At 34.1% G+C, this 14,200-nt stretch overlaps 2 long non-coding RNA genes across 2 annotated transcripts; both read right to left on the reverse strand.

Moving 5' to 3' along the window:
* Positions 1 to 247: 247 nt before the first annotated feature.
* On the reverse strand, positions 248 to 8,185 carry LOC139190064 (uncharacterized). Its single transcript, XR_011574050.1, has 2 exons — positions 7,765 to 8,185; positions 248 to 1,371 (listed from the first exon to the last, which is right to left on the reverse strand). It is a non-coding gene; the product is annotated as an uncharacterized lncRNA (long non-coding RNA).
* Positions 8,186 to 9,423: 1,238 nt separating this feature from the next.
* Positions 9,424 to 10,076, reverse strand: LOC103449692 (uncharacterized). The gene is made up of 2 exons (XR_531394.3): positions 9,938 to 10,076; positions 9,424 to 9,752 (listed from the first exon to the last, which is right to left on the reverse strand). It is a non-coding gene; the product is annotated as an uncharacterized lncRNA (long non-coding RNA).
* Between the last annotated feature and the right edge of the window lie 4,124 nt (positions 10,077 to 14,200).

The following is a 14,200-nucleotide window of genomic DNA, read 5'->3' on the forward strand; positions in this document are numbered from 1 at the left end:
AGATGGTGGTGGTGGCATCGAAAAACTCCACCGGAGTTGGCCAGAATCGGCCTTGGAAGATGGGATGTCGAATTGGGTTGGTGGCGTGCACGGGAAAGTTGGGAGCTTTCTCCTTTTTTTTTTTTTTTTTTGATTAGCTGATTGGTCCCTTTAACCCATTTATCTAATTGGTCATTTACTAACACAAATCTGATTGGCCACTTTCCGACAAGGTGGGAATTCAAATAATTTATAACTAAACTTTGAATAACCAAAATCAAACGTCCATAACTATACCATTATAATTCGGACTCACAAATGGCTTTCATCTATGCGTTCGTACCAACGAGTACTATGAGGATAACAAGTCATACGTCTCACTAAACGTTGGTCAACGAAAGTCAATACCCTTAGCTCTAAGGCATTTTCGTAAAATAACGCTTTTAAAATTTGTAACAACATAAAATTAGGGACGGATCGTCACATGAGGTTTCTTTTAATAGACTGGAAATAATTGAATGGAATGATTGAGGCCGAGAATCTCGCTGTCTTTTGAGTTGGAGGATGATGATTAAAGTTGATGACTGTTAAATCATGCGGCTCCTGTTGGGAAGCAGAATGATGGCTTGCTTTTACTGCTAATGAATAGTGAAAAAGTGATTTTACTATTCAAGAATAGTGAATTGTCTGGAATCTGGAATGATGGTACTGCTTTCGGTGCTGGAAATGACATGTTTCTTAGTGGGGTCACATGCCTAATTATTGTATCTTCACATGTTTGAATTATTCAGATATCATATGGGTTTTGGGAATCCTGATAATATGTTGCTTGAGATTTTTGACTTGTTAAGTTGGCTGGATGCTGTGAGGATGCGTCCGAAGCGTCAAAATCTGAGTCTTCGTCATGGAGCAAAGCTGCTTCTGCCATTAGTTGTTGAGCTAAATCCTTAAGCTGAGATGATTTTTCTTTCTTCTTTGAATTTGTTGATTTGGATGACTTGGTTGTTCATTTCAGGGATGATGACGGACTAATGTTTGATAAAGATTGTTCTGGAATGGTTGACAACGCCATTGTTGGTTGAGCTGGAATAGCTGGAGCTTGAGTGATGGAAAACTCTAAGAGGACCATGTTGATGATCTTCTGAGGATTGAATTTATCCCACCACTTGACTGATCTTAATCTGTAGACTTCACCAATTTCAACTTCATAATTCCACTTTAAAATCCACGGGACTTTGTACTTGGCCATGAACAATAGGAGAAGTGTAATTCTATAGTTAAATCGACTTTTGTCAAATTTCTTCTAGAAACCAGCTGATTGGACTTGCATAAGTTCTTCTGGTAAAAGGCTGGCTATTGGGCCATGAACTGACCACCATTTTGGAAACCATGCTGGAAAATTTAATTTGAAACTTTTGTCAAAATTGATAAACCATGAATGACTAAAGTCTTCTGTTTGATGGAGGAAAATATTAGTCCATGCTTGAATATAATCAAAATAATTGTAATGATTATTGGGGATGAGAACATGCTGGGTATGAAGGGGTTTGGTCTGGTAGAGGGGGAGTCCCCATTCTGATTCAGTTAAAAACTTTATAATGTAAAGAGAATGGTAGAGGATTTTGTTTTCATAGGTTTTGTCGTAAAGTGGTTTAATTGAAATGGATTCAGTCTCACTAAGAATGGCTTGGTAGTATTGAGAGTTTTATATGATTTGGTTCGCTGATAATGAAAATTGGGTGGAAAAACTGCTTTAGCTATTTTTTTTTTTTTTTTGTGCTTGTTCTTGGTGAATGTTGAAAAAGATGTTGAAAAAGATATTCATTGGGGTTTTTCTTGACATATGGTGATGTTTTAGTGTAACTGGCTGATTGGGATAATGAGGATTGGTAAGTTGAAGTTGAATATGGATCATATTGATTGACTAATGCCGTTTGATAATTTGGACGGGGTGTTTGATAATTTGGTCTAAGGTTTCCTATTGTGGAACCTAAAGGAGTGAATCAGTTAGTAATGGCTAAGCCCGATGAAGAATCTGGGCTTGATTCTTGTTTAACTAGTGGTGGTGGTAGAGTGGCTGGAAGCCTCATCTGATTAGTTCTTTTGTCTGTCATTCTTCCTTTACAAAAATTCTCTGGTTAGGAAATCATGAATGCAATTTTGGCTGCATTTAATATATTCAATGTCAAAATCAAAAATACTTAATATGGCTTGCCATTGTGCAAAAATCTGTTTTGATGCAATGTTTTGAACGTCATTTTGTAAAACATGTTTTGCTGATTTGCAATCGACTATGACTAAATTTTTTTGATTTAATAGATCATCTTGAAATTTGCTAATGCATAATACAATAGATAATATCTCCTTTTAATAGTACTATAATTACTTTGTGTTGGATTCCATACTCTGAATGAAAACGAACAATTTGTTCAAGAGATCCGGATGAGATTAACTGTTTGAGAATACCTCCATAATCAATTTAAACAATTTTGAATGAATTGGGAGTTGGAATGCCAAGACAGGGCAAAGTCTTAACATGGGATTTGATTTGTTTGACAATGGAAGTATGAGTATAAGACCAAGGTGAAGGATTTTCTTTGAGACGATCAAATAAAGGTTTGCATTGTTGTCTAAGATGGGGATATAATTCTGCAATATAATTTAATGATCCTAGAAATCTCTGTAATTGGGTTTTGTCAGTGATTTCATCTGGAATTTATCTGCGAATTGGATTACTCTATCTATTGGTTGAATAGTGGACTGGTGGATATTATATCCTAAAAACCTGATTTTGGTTTGAAATATTTTAATCTTTGTTGTTGAGACAACTAATCCATTTGACTTAATTATCCTAGCAAACATATGCAAATGTTTCCAATGCTTATTTATCAATTTGGAATAAATAAGAACATCATCAATATAAACAATTGAGAAATGACTGTATTGATTGAATATTTCATTCATGATATTCTGAAATTCACTAGGTGCATTTTTTAAGGCCGATAGGCATTACATTTCATTCATAATAACCAAAAGGGGTGACAAATGCTCTTTTGTATTTATCATCCTCATGTATTTGGATTTGCCAAAATCCAAACTTCATGTCAAATTTTGAAAATATTACAGCTTGACTAAGTCTCTTAATTAAATCTCTTTTATTAGGAATTGGATACCTTATCCATTCTAAGACCTCATTAAGAGGTTTATAATTGATGACTAACCTAGGGGTTCCTCTTTCTAATTCTGCATTCTTTTGGACATAGAAGGCATGACATAACCATGGTGATTTACTTTTTCTAATTATTCCTTTATTAAGAAGTTATGGAATTCTGCATTCCTTTATTAAGAAGTTCTTGAATTTCTGTTTTGCAGAATTCTATAACTTCTTGACTCATTTGAATTGGTCTAGCTTTAGTAGGTATTTTCTTTTCATCAAAATCCTTATTGTAAGGAAGTTTGACAATGTGTTGTTTTCTGTGCCAAAGGGCGTTGGGAATATCAGAACAAATTTCATTTACAAGTTTCTCTTGAAAATTGTCAATGCTTTGTAACAAAGATTTATTTGTTAATTGTTCTTTAACTCTTTTGTAATTAATTTCTTCCTTTAAGAAATTAATTTGTTGTGATTTATTGGTGACTAAATTGATGGTTTTTGAAATACTATCCTTTTTTTGTAATTGTCTTAATTTTTTGAGGTATGTTTCCTTGCAGAATTCAAATGTGATTTTCTGACCTAACATTCTAGTAGTTATACGATTATGATGAACCTTAAAATGATATAAAAGGGCTATGAAAGGAAGACCTAAAATGACTGGGTCTGAGATATTCTTGATTAAAACGAATGGGGTTTTAAAACAGACATTGTTTTGACAAACATGGGCTTTCGGAATTTCATATTTTAATTGCATTGGTGACTAATTTGCAACACTAAGTATTTCTGTTGATTTATGAAAATACTTAGTAGAAATTAATCCTTCTTGAATACAATTCAAGTCTGCTCCTGAGTCAATCAAAGCAATTATGTCTAGATGAAAGTCTTCAATTATTATTTTGATTTTAGAATACCATTTCTGGATTCTTATCTTGTCTAGAAGTCCTAAGATTAAATTTTCTACTGATTTTTCTTCAGACGGAGAGTCTGAATTTTGACTTGAGGAAGAACCATTGTGTTCTTCATCATTATTATTGACAAGTATTTGTGTTTGGACTCTACTGAGATGTGTACAAATTTCTAGGTTCTCTGATTTTAGAAACCTAATTTCATCTTTGATTTTATTGACTTCTCTTTGTAGATCCTTAACTGTAATTTCCTTTTTAGACTTATTGAACCTTTCTAAAGTTGTGCTAAGGCTTATTTTTTGGGAAACTTGGGGTTGATTGGTATTGGCTTCTTCTTGGGAGACTAATTTCTTAAGCTTTTTTAAGTAAAATGATTTCAATTCTGGATCATCTACTTTACTCATTAATTCGATAAGAAGATTTTCTTGTTCTTCTTATTTATTGAGGACTAAAATCTTTTTACAACAAGTATCAATGCATCATATTTTAATGTCGGGGATGAAAGACTACTTGAGAAATTGTTGGAAGAAGACGAATTAGAACTTAAATCATCTTCGGATTGACTATGGTATATGTCCCTTAATTCTAACACTTGAATTAGCTGTAGTTTCTCTTCTTCAGAGATTTTCAGTTGGCTAATTGTTTTCTTAACTCGACATTTATTTGCATAATGACCGAATTTGTCACACTTGTAGCAATTTCCATTTTGTTCTTGGTTTTTGGATTGGAATTTTCCTGAGGGTTTCTTTTTCCACATGCTGGACTTGGGTTTTTCATAAAATTTATTCATTTCAAAATTCTTGTTTTTGAATTTGTTATATTTGGGATGTTTCTTACTGGAATACCTATTTAGGTGTCTATTTGGATACCTATTGTAGGCTTCTGATTTTTTTCTTTTTGTTGGATGGAGCAATAGGAGATAATCCGTATTGTTCATGTAATGTTGATTTGTCTTTATTCACTTGTTTTGAAGTTTTCATATCAATACACATTTTCAATCCTTCATTCTGGATAATATGAATAATATTTTCATAAGTAAGGGTATGATAGGTATCATTCCTTCATCGTTGACTAAAACATTCCTAATTTTGTGGGCGAAAAGGTTTGGTAATCCATTGATGAATTTTTCTTTCCAAAATGGTTGATTACTATCTTCTCTAAGCATGATTCTGGACATAAACATGTCTTTATACCACCTGAAGTCACTTAAGGTTGGACATCTTAGATTGCTAAGTTGGTCATGAATTCTGGATGTGACATTACTGGGTGTACCTATGAAATGTTCTATGATGGTAAAGAGTAAGGTGTTGATTGCATCTAGGACTCCTTGTCATATATGCTCATGAAAGATGGGTGTTCCATTTTCATCTTTTTTAACTGCATGTTTAATTTCATTTTGTGATTGTTCAATGAGATGTTTTTCCCACCAGGAATGAAGCATTCCTGTAAATCCAGTGAACAAAAGGTCGACAACTTGGGTTTGGCTAAGATTATGATTGGTAATATAACTATTAGCAACCACAGAGATGTGTTGTAATTTGTTTAAAAGTTCTTGTTCTAATAACCCATCTATATTCCATTCATATAGTTTATCAGTCGAAACTAAGAATTGATTTTGGATATTTCGTTCCTCAAATTGAATATCCGGAGTTATTGGTCTTGGATACCAATTTTCGATAAGAGTTGTTGGGTTGACTCGTTTATTTGTGATTCTTTTGAGTTCAAGGTTTTGAAAAGCTTGTTCTACCTTCCTAATGGAGTCTGTTTTGGTTTCATTTTCTGAATCCCATATTGTAGAAATTGTTTTTACATGAGACTCATCTAGATGTTGTAAAACATTGACTGTTTTTTCTTGTTTTAATTCTTGTAACATTTGGTCTATTTTTTTGACTTGTGGAAATTGTTTTCAAAGCGATTATGCTAGAAGAAGACTCTGGGAAGTTGACTAAGGGTTTTTCCCTACGTGTTGGTTTTGGTTGGGAAAGTTTGTTTATTTTTGTTTCAATTTTGTCTAACTGTTTTCCTATGGTGTGTAAACTTTGGTTTGTGAAATTGTTTTGTTTGATGACTGGCTTGACTGCTGCATCTTCTTTGGAAGTTTGAAAGGAGTAGCTGGTATTTGGGTGTTTGCAGTGGAAATTAAAATAGTTTCTTGTGGGGGATGACTAGAGGAAACTAAGATTGTATCTTCTTTAACCCAATTTTCTTTGGTGATGACCTCTAATTTGTTTTCAGGTTCATAATACTTTTTCAACAAAATCGAAGAAAATTACTTCAAATTTGTGCTTTTTCATTAAATTGGTCCACTTATTCAAATCTGTGCTTTTTCATGAAATTGGTCCACTTATTGTAAATGTCCAATTTTTTTTCTTTTGTATACTTATTATGGAAAATGTCTCAACGGGGAATATTTTCTATAGCTTCGATGTCAGCATTAAGTTTCTTCCATCAAATCTTGAATGGTTTATTTAAGACTAGTAATTGATGGTTGACTTGACTTGCTTCAAAGTCTGAAGTTGTTGGAGAATTTTGCTCTCCTTGATTTTGGGTATTGGGTTGATAAACGGGATGAGTGACTTGAGAGGTTGTTTCTATTGATTTTAGCTTGATATTAATCAAGTCATTGATTAATTCTTGTTGGGTGACAGTTGAACTTGTTTCTACTGCCTTTAACTTTTTGTTGATTAATGAATTAATTAAATCTTGATCCTGACCTACCATACTGGCAGATGTGGATCCAGAAAAAGCATTCCTACTGGTGTTAGGGATCTGTGTGACTGGGGAAATTCTTGCAGGTGAGCATTTGATTTCCTGGCTGGTCGGTCAAAGTTGATTTTAACTGTTCCATCAAAATATTGTTCTATGTTGACTAGGTTAAGTAGACTATTTTGAATATTGACTAGTTTGCTTTCGTTAATCAAACACCAATCTGAAGGTAGACTGATATCTGACCACCTAATGGTTCTGGGTATTTTGATGTTAGCATTTTCTTGGTTTGTTTGGATTAAGAGTGTATGGTCTCTAGGACTTTTGACTAAGGCCTGGAAATTCATGTTTGTTCCTGTAACCTTGTAATAGACTCTAAAAATTAGAGTTAATGGTTGGACTCCTTCAAGGACTTGGTATCCTAAAGTTTTTATGTTTAATGTGAGTGCTTTCAGCATGTGGGGGTCTGAAAGACATATAGTGAGATCTGAGAAACAATCAAAATGAATAGGTCCATTGTAAAGGCTTGATTTGATCATTCCAAGTATACTATCACTGAAGTCAATGAATCTTGCATCTCGGAGACATAATAAAATAGAGGTATTAAGGCTTCTTCTTGTTAAGGGTTTGACTGCTATTTGGACTAAACCTATATGAATGTAATTGTAACCATCTTTTCTGTGAGTTCTTATTTGTTCAGGTGTAAATAATTGACAAGTTTCATGTTCTTTGCTAAGAGTATATGCCTTTTCAACTGTTTTGACATGGTGTTCACTTCTAAAAAAGGCTACTGACCATTTCTTTTTATAAATATTTTTAATTGAAACCTTGGGAATATTCCAATCTCCAAAGTCAACATTGTCATCTGTTTGAAATTCTAATTTTTGTTCTTCATTTACCACATCTGGAATTGTTCCTAGACTGGATCTAGAGCTAGTGTTGGCCATTGAATTAGATCTAAATAATCTACTCATATTGCTCAAAATACAGGCTTACAAAACAGAAATCCTATTGGCTTACCTTCCTCGAGTATTTGCTAAACTCCTTCTCCGCTCATGCGATCCGCTCATGCCAATTCTATGGACTTATTGTTTGGAACACGCCTTACTGTTTGGGTTGAGAGTTAAACAAGACAGCTTAGAAGGTGAACAAACAAAATAAACTAAATTGAAAGGTGGAAAATGAACAATAAAGACGATTAAAGAGATAATAACTCAATTACCACTCACTTGGCTCTAATACCAAATAACGCGGAACTAATGATAATAAAAACGGTGAGGATGATTATACCAACGACAATGATGATTAGGGTTGAATGAACTGTTGAATGAGTTGTTAATTGAATTATGTGGAACTTGATATGGTAGATAACCAGGATTAAAGATACCATGAAACCAATTGTTATAAACAAATAGAAAGAATTGAACAAATGATTGATCGGTGTTTACCTTGAATTTGAGATACTCGATGAATTGACTGTGAGTAAGAATTTTATGCCATTCAAAATCAATTGTTAGGAAAATATTCTTCATAGTGAAAATAATGAATTTAAAGTAATGATGCAGATATATTTGAAAATAAGTTTTATTAAACTTACATAGAAACTTACAATTGATTTACTGACGATTGAGTCAGAAAATGGGAAAATAATATATATATATATATATTAGAAAAATGTACTCACGTTTTGGTGAAATAACTTTTTGGTTAGTTTTCATGAACATACGTACCCATGTATATATATATACACACACACATGCATACAATATATTGGAGAATATAATTTATCTTTAATATTTTTTTATCCCATACATTATGGGTTTTATTTAAAATCTCATTAATATAAATAAGTACAATTTTTTTTTAATTTAAAAATTAGAAATACATGATTACATTAATGTCAAGGACTTCGATCAAAAACTGAAAATCACAAAGGTTTCAATCAAAGAACATTGATAGTTAGGGACCGCATCGAAGTCTCCCAATCTAATATTAGTATTAATGACATTTTTTATTGTTTGATACAAGCAGGAATCTAGCCAATATTTCCACAAGCTACCACACACTAGAGAGAGGCATCAAATGGTATCTTATTATCAAATAACAAGTCGTTTCCTTGAGGATCGGTGCTCATTCTAATCACTCAACAAGAAAAAGAAAAGAAAAATAAGCAAGGCTAAACTATAAGTACATGACAATTTATAAAGAGAAAATCTTACATGACAACAAGTTTGTATTCCTAACTAAAAAGTATAAAAACAAAGAAATCTCAATGCATAGGTCCAGTACTAATCCTAGGAGAGCCCAAAATAATAGGCACAATGATAGGAGCATGCGATTTGAGAGATAGAGAGACATGTAAGTAGGTAAAACAGATGGGCACGTAAAGGTTGTGGCCATGAATATTAAGGTTTTGACATTCTAGTTTGAGACAAGCACTTTTTATCTATAGCAGCTAGCAGTGATTCCTATGGACTAGTCCAGTCTGTTAGGGAGAGGACTATGTGGGCAAGAACAACTACGTTATCTCGTTTTTTGAATTCGCATTAGAGACAGACGGTGCACTCTTTCGAGAAACAATTAAAAAGAAAAATGCATTGGTGGAAAATCTTAAGTCGTTTAAATATAAAAATAATTCATGTCCGTTCAACGTAAAAAAAAAAAAAAACAAAAAACAAGGGCACATGGAAACCCATTGTGAATTAGGGTTCTGTCATTTATTCTCTTCAAACAAACAAAACAAAAAATTATTTTATTCCCACGCATGCATCCAAATATGTATGTTAGTTTTTGTATGACTTAACATTTTTTAGTGCAAACACATCTCATCCGGAAACCAGCACATTTGCCTCCCATAAATCCCTCTTTTTTGCATGTAGTTGCACAATTGCTTGACCGAAAGCAAATACCTCGGTATTTATGGCTCGGAGACTCACAAATCTTGGATGACTTCTCATTCTTTGACGACTCCTCTTTTGTCTTTCCCTCAGCAACCATTGGCCCCGTTCCTGCCAAACATGCATCAATATATCAAAGTATCAAACCACATACATGATTTTATAAAATTCTGGTTTTCCTTTTTATCAACCGGAGAAGGAATATTCGAATTCAGAATTTCTTTGACACATATAAATACTGTTATATCTTCGGTTAGGTATAAAGATCAAATTAAGATAATGAAAGAGAAAGATACCAATAGCCACCAAAAGCAAGATGAGAATGAAGACAGTTGAAAACAAACGCCCGGAACGCTCCATCTTGATTTTGTGGGGGATGTGTGTGTGTTTGTGCACGCGTGTGAAATATGTACAAGTGAGATAAAGAGGGAATCGTTGATTCAAAGAATTAACCTTGAAGGTCCTTATATAGAGTTGGTATGAAAAAAATTAAGTGTATTTCCTTAAAAGGCGTTCCTTGATAAAAATAGCGAGTTTAGGGAAAACTTTCAGCTCCGAGAGACAAGAACAAAACCCTATTTTGGCTCATCATTCATCCTACATTTGAGGAGAGACAATGGCTCTTTTATTCCTCCCTTAAATTGAAATATTCCTTTTTGAGGTTACAAATGAGGAGTTCGTGAATCTTTAACCTATTTGTACATATCACCCTACTCACCCACACCACTAGACAACCCAGTTGAAATTGAAATATTACATTGTTGAAATGCCCCCTACATTTTCCCTATCATAGTTGTCTCTTTCTGTTTTTTTTGTTTTTTATTTTTGTTTTACATAATGCTAAAATATTTGGAAATTTTCAGGGCCTTGTGGTGGCTGTAGCTCCTAGGTTAGGCTTGTTTGTTGGACTCAGACCTGCTCATTGTGAGGTAAGTTTTTGTTTGATGCTTGGCCGTCCTAGCCTCTGTAGACTTAGCAAAATCTTAAGCAGTCCATTAAACATAATTAATAATGTGTTAACTCAAACATCAGACAATTACTAGACAGATTAAATTATTGTTTTGATCTAAGATTATTGTTGAACCATTTGATACGATCACTTAAACGAGTGAACTTATGATTGGCTAGCATTCCACATGAACACCAAATAAAATGACAACACTATTAGTTGATACACATCGTGTACTAAGAAACATCGGTTTTTAAACTGTACACCTCCAATTTATAGTTATCAACAACTTCAATTATTCACTCATTTCTTTTTTGGTCGAAAGGAGCATTCCTTAATTAAGTAGAAAATGTTACACCAATCCAAACGGAAAACAAAAGTAACCCAAAGTAAATTGGGGGGAATCAAATACATAAAGCCCAGCCCAATAAGCAAACTAGCACAAATTAAAACCCTAATCCCTAATTTCCAAACGCACTCTGCTGTTGCAGTTGGTATCACGAAGATCTTGTCAGTAGCCACCAAAGCAGCAATACTAAAGAAAGCAACCAAGTGGTCATTTCGACCAAGACATCGTAATAGAAAGCTTACAAACCCACAACTAAAAGTACACCACAACCAAAATTTGCCATTGCCAAACCGAGAAGTAGTTGCCAGATTCAAACCACCATGACAAATCCCTGCAACTATATACAAATATAGTAGCACATGGATAGCCGCCGTTGCAGTCGACACCAAAACAACAATACTAGAGAAAGCAACCAAGTGATCATTTCGACCAAGACATCGTAATAGAAAGCTTACAAACCCACAACTAAAAGTACACCACAACCAAAATTTGCCATTGCCAAATTCAAACCACCATGACAAATCCTTGCAAATATATACAAATATAGTAGCACATGGATAGAAGGTGAGGCTAAGAGGGTGTGTAAAATACCCTACGTCAGCCGAAACCACAAAACACTTGGCCTCGAGGGGATTCCGGCATGCTTGCTATGGAAAGGGAAGTGAGCAAGGGAGATGGATTTGGCATCCATTTTCGATTAGGCGCCCACAGATCAGAGCCCAGGATGGGGTGCGGGTGGATTATGAGGAGGTGAGGTACAAAGGAAATGTGGGGGGAGATGAAGTTCTGGGTTAGCAAAGGGACGATCGGAAAAGAGGGAGGTTGGAGAAAGAGTAATGATCGTCAAAGAAAAGGCATGAAGCCCGGAATTGAGACAAACTCATGGAAAGGAGGAGACCAGGCTAAAAAATTCGAAACAAAGTTGAAAGGAAAGCTAAAATACAAGCAAGGGGGAATGAGAGGAGAGGAGGGGAAAAAAGAGAGGGAGAGGGTTGCCACTGGCACCCAAGCCAAAGGCTAGAGCTGGCAGCTAGGGTTTGACCTCAGTTTGTGTTTCGAAGCTTCTAGTTCTAGAGAGGATTACTTCAAATTCAGTAATGCTATTCATACCATGTTTTTATACCATATTTTCATACCACCTTAGGTGACATTTGATATGAACAGCCGCATCATTTGAATTAATCAGATTTTTAAATTTAGTTCATTATTTAATAAACTAATAATTAAGAAAAACTAGTTAATTAAATGATGATTGTGGTATACGAGGAGTCTTTCTCCTTCTTTTTCTTGGGTTTTGCAAATTTTTCAAATAATGTGGCTATCCACATCAGATGCCACCTAAGATGGTATAGAAATGTGGTATAAAAACATGGTATGAATAGTATTACTCCAAATTTCTCTTCAAGTGAGGACACTAGTGAGTTTCCTTTTTTTATTTATTTATTATTATTATTATTATTATTATTATTATTATTCACTCATTTCATATTTACCCATCGTAACCAATATGTACAGAGCTATAATGAAAAGCATATTTGCAAATGCGTATTTATAAATAAAAATAAAAAATAATTATTTGTATTTATTATTATTATTATTATTATTATTATTATTATTATTATTATTATTATTCACTCATTTCATATTTACCCATCGTAACCAATATGTACAGAGCTATAATGAAAAGCATATTTGCAAATGCGTATTTATAAATAAAAATAAAAAATAATTATTTATGCGCGTGCAAAAAAGTTAGTATTGTCTAATTATAAGAAAAATGTGGTTTGAGTAGACCTGTAAACGGGTCAGGTTTACTGGGTTTGGGTAGAGTTCAACCCAACCCGTTAATTTAATGGGTCACCCGAACCCGACCCGTTAAGCTAATGGATCATCCAAATCCAACCCGTTAAGCTAACGGGTTACCCGTTTAATCCATTAGTCCTTTTTTTTAAATTAACTAATTATTGACTCTAGTAAAAGAACCATGGAAACACCAAGTTTTAAGGGCAATTGAGAATTCAACATCGCATTCCAAAACAATAAAATCGTTTGTTGGACCGAGAGCAGGTTTGGGATAGCATTTCCATATACAAATCTCCAAAAATAGTAATAGTAGCAAGAGGAAATTGCCAGAAAACACGAAAACAACGCTTTCAAATTGCTGAATTTCTACACGAAAACATCGCTTGATGAACAGATACAGACCTTAATTTGAAACCTGGTCTTATTTTGAGCACTCGATTCTTGAAATCCAGATACTGCAGCAAGAACTTAAAGTAGGATTAACAACTAATCAGATGTTAATCCCAAGCTAATCCCAAGGACAAACCTTTAATCACCTCCAAACACAGATTCTGAACTAAATGCACAATTACAGTACTAATACTAACTATGAAATTTGATGGATTAAAAGCAAGATGAAAAACAAATGCATGGTAATAATCGAGAATTAAAGAAGAATGGCAGAGAGAGAACTCAAAGTTCAAACCTTTATCCAAACCATTTTATGCTTTAGTTTCAGAAGAACCCATAAACAAAAACATAAGAAATCGGATCCAAAACAACAAAAAACCCGTATTTTAGAGAGAGAGAGAGAGGATTATCAGGAGCAATCTTTGAGGGAAGAAGATGAGGGAGATAACCGGAGATCGAAGGGAAGGAGCACACGAGTCTCTCAGAGCAACGGCGTGAGAGAGTGGTGATAGACTGAGTCACTGAGGTTTGAGGGTTTTGCTATTGAAATTACACAAAAGTCCTCAATAAACGGGTGAAACGGGTGATTAACAGGTTTTGCAGATTCACCCAAAATGATCCGTTATTTAACGGATGATTAACGAGTTGACTCGTTAACCACCCGACCCGTTTATCATTCATCCGAAAACTAATTTTAACGGGTTAGATCGGGTTAATGAGTCAGATTGAAAATGCCAGGTCTAGAGACAAGGAAAGGTCATCTTCAATTTCTGCTCTTTTATTGGGACCCATCTAAAGCTGGGTTGACGTAAGTGACCCAGTTAGTCACGGATCTGGTAGCTGCAACACTTTTGTAGTTCTTGATCAGTGAAGATAAGTTTCTATTTTTCTTTTTCTCCTACCACATTGATCTCGATGATTTATAAGAAATTCAATTGAAAGGTGCAATTCCAAATCAAATTATTGTACTCAGCAAACAACACATACGCTTAAGAATATTTTTAGCATTCTAAAAATTCATCATACAACCAACTTTTTTTTATTTTTTATTTTTACATTGGGAATGAG

The sequence above is a fragment of the Malus domestica genome, chromosome 12 (genome assembly GCF_042453785.1).
Source record: "Malus domestica chromosome 12, GDT2T_hap1".
Taxonomy (NCBI): Eukaryota; Viridiplantae; Streptophyta; class Magnoliopsida; order Rosales; family Rosaceae; genus Malus; species Malus domestica.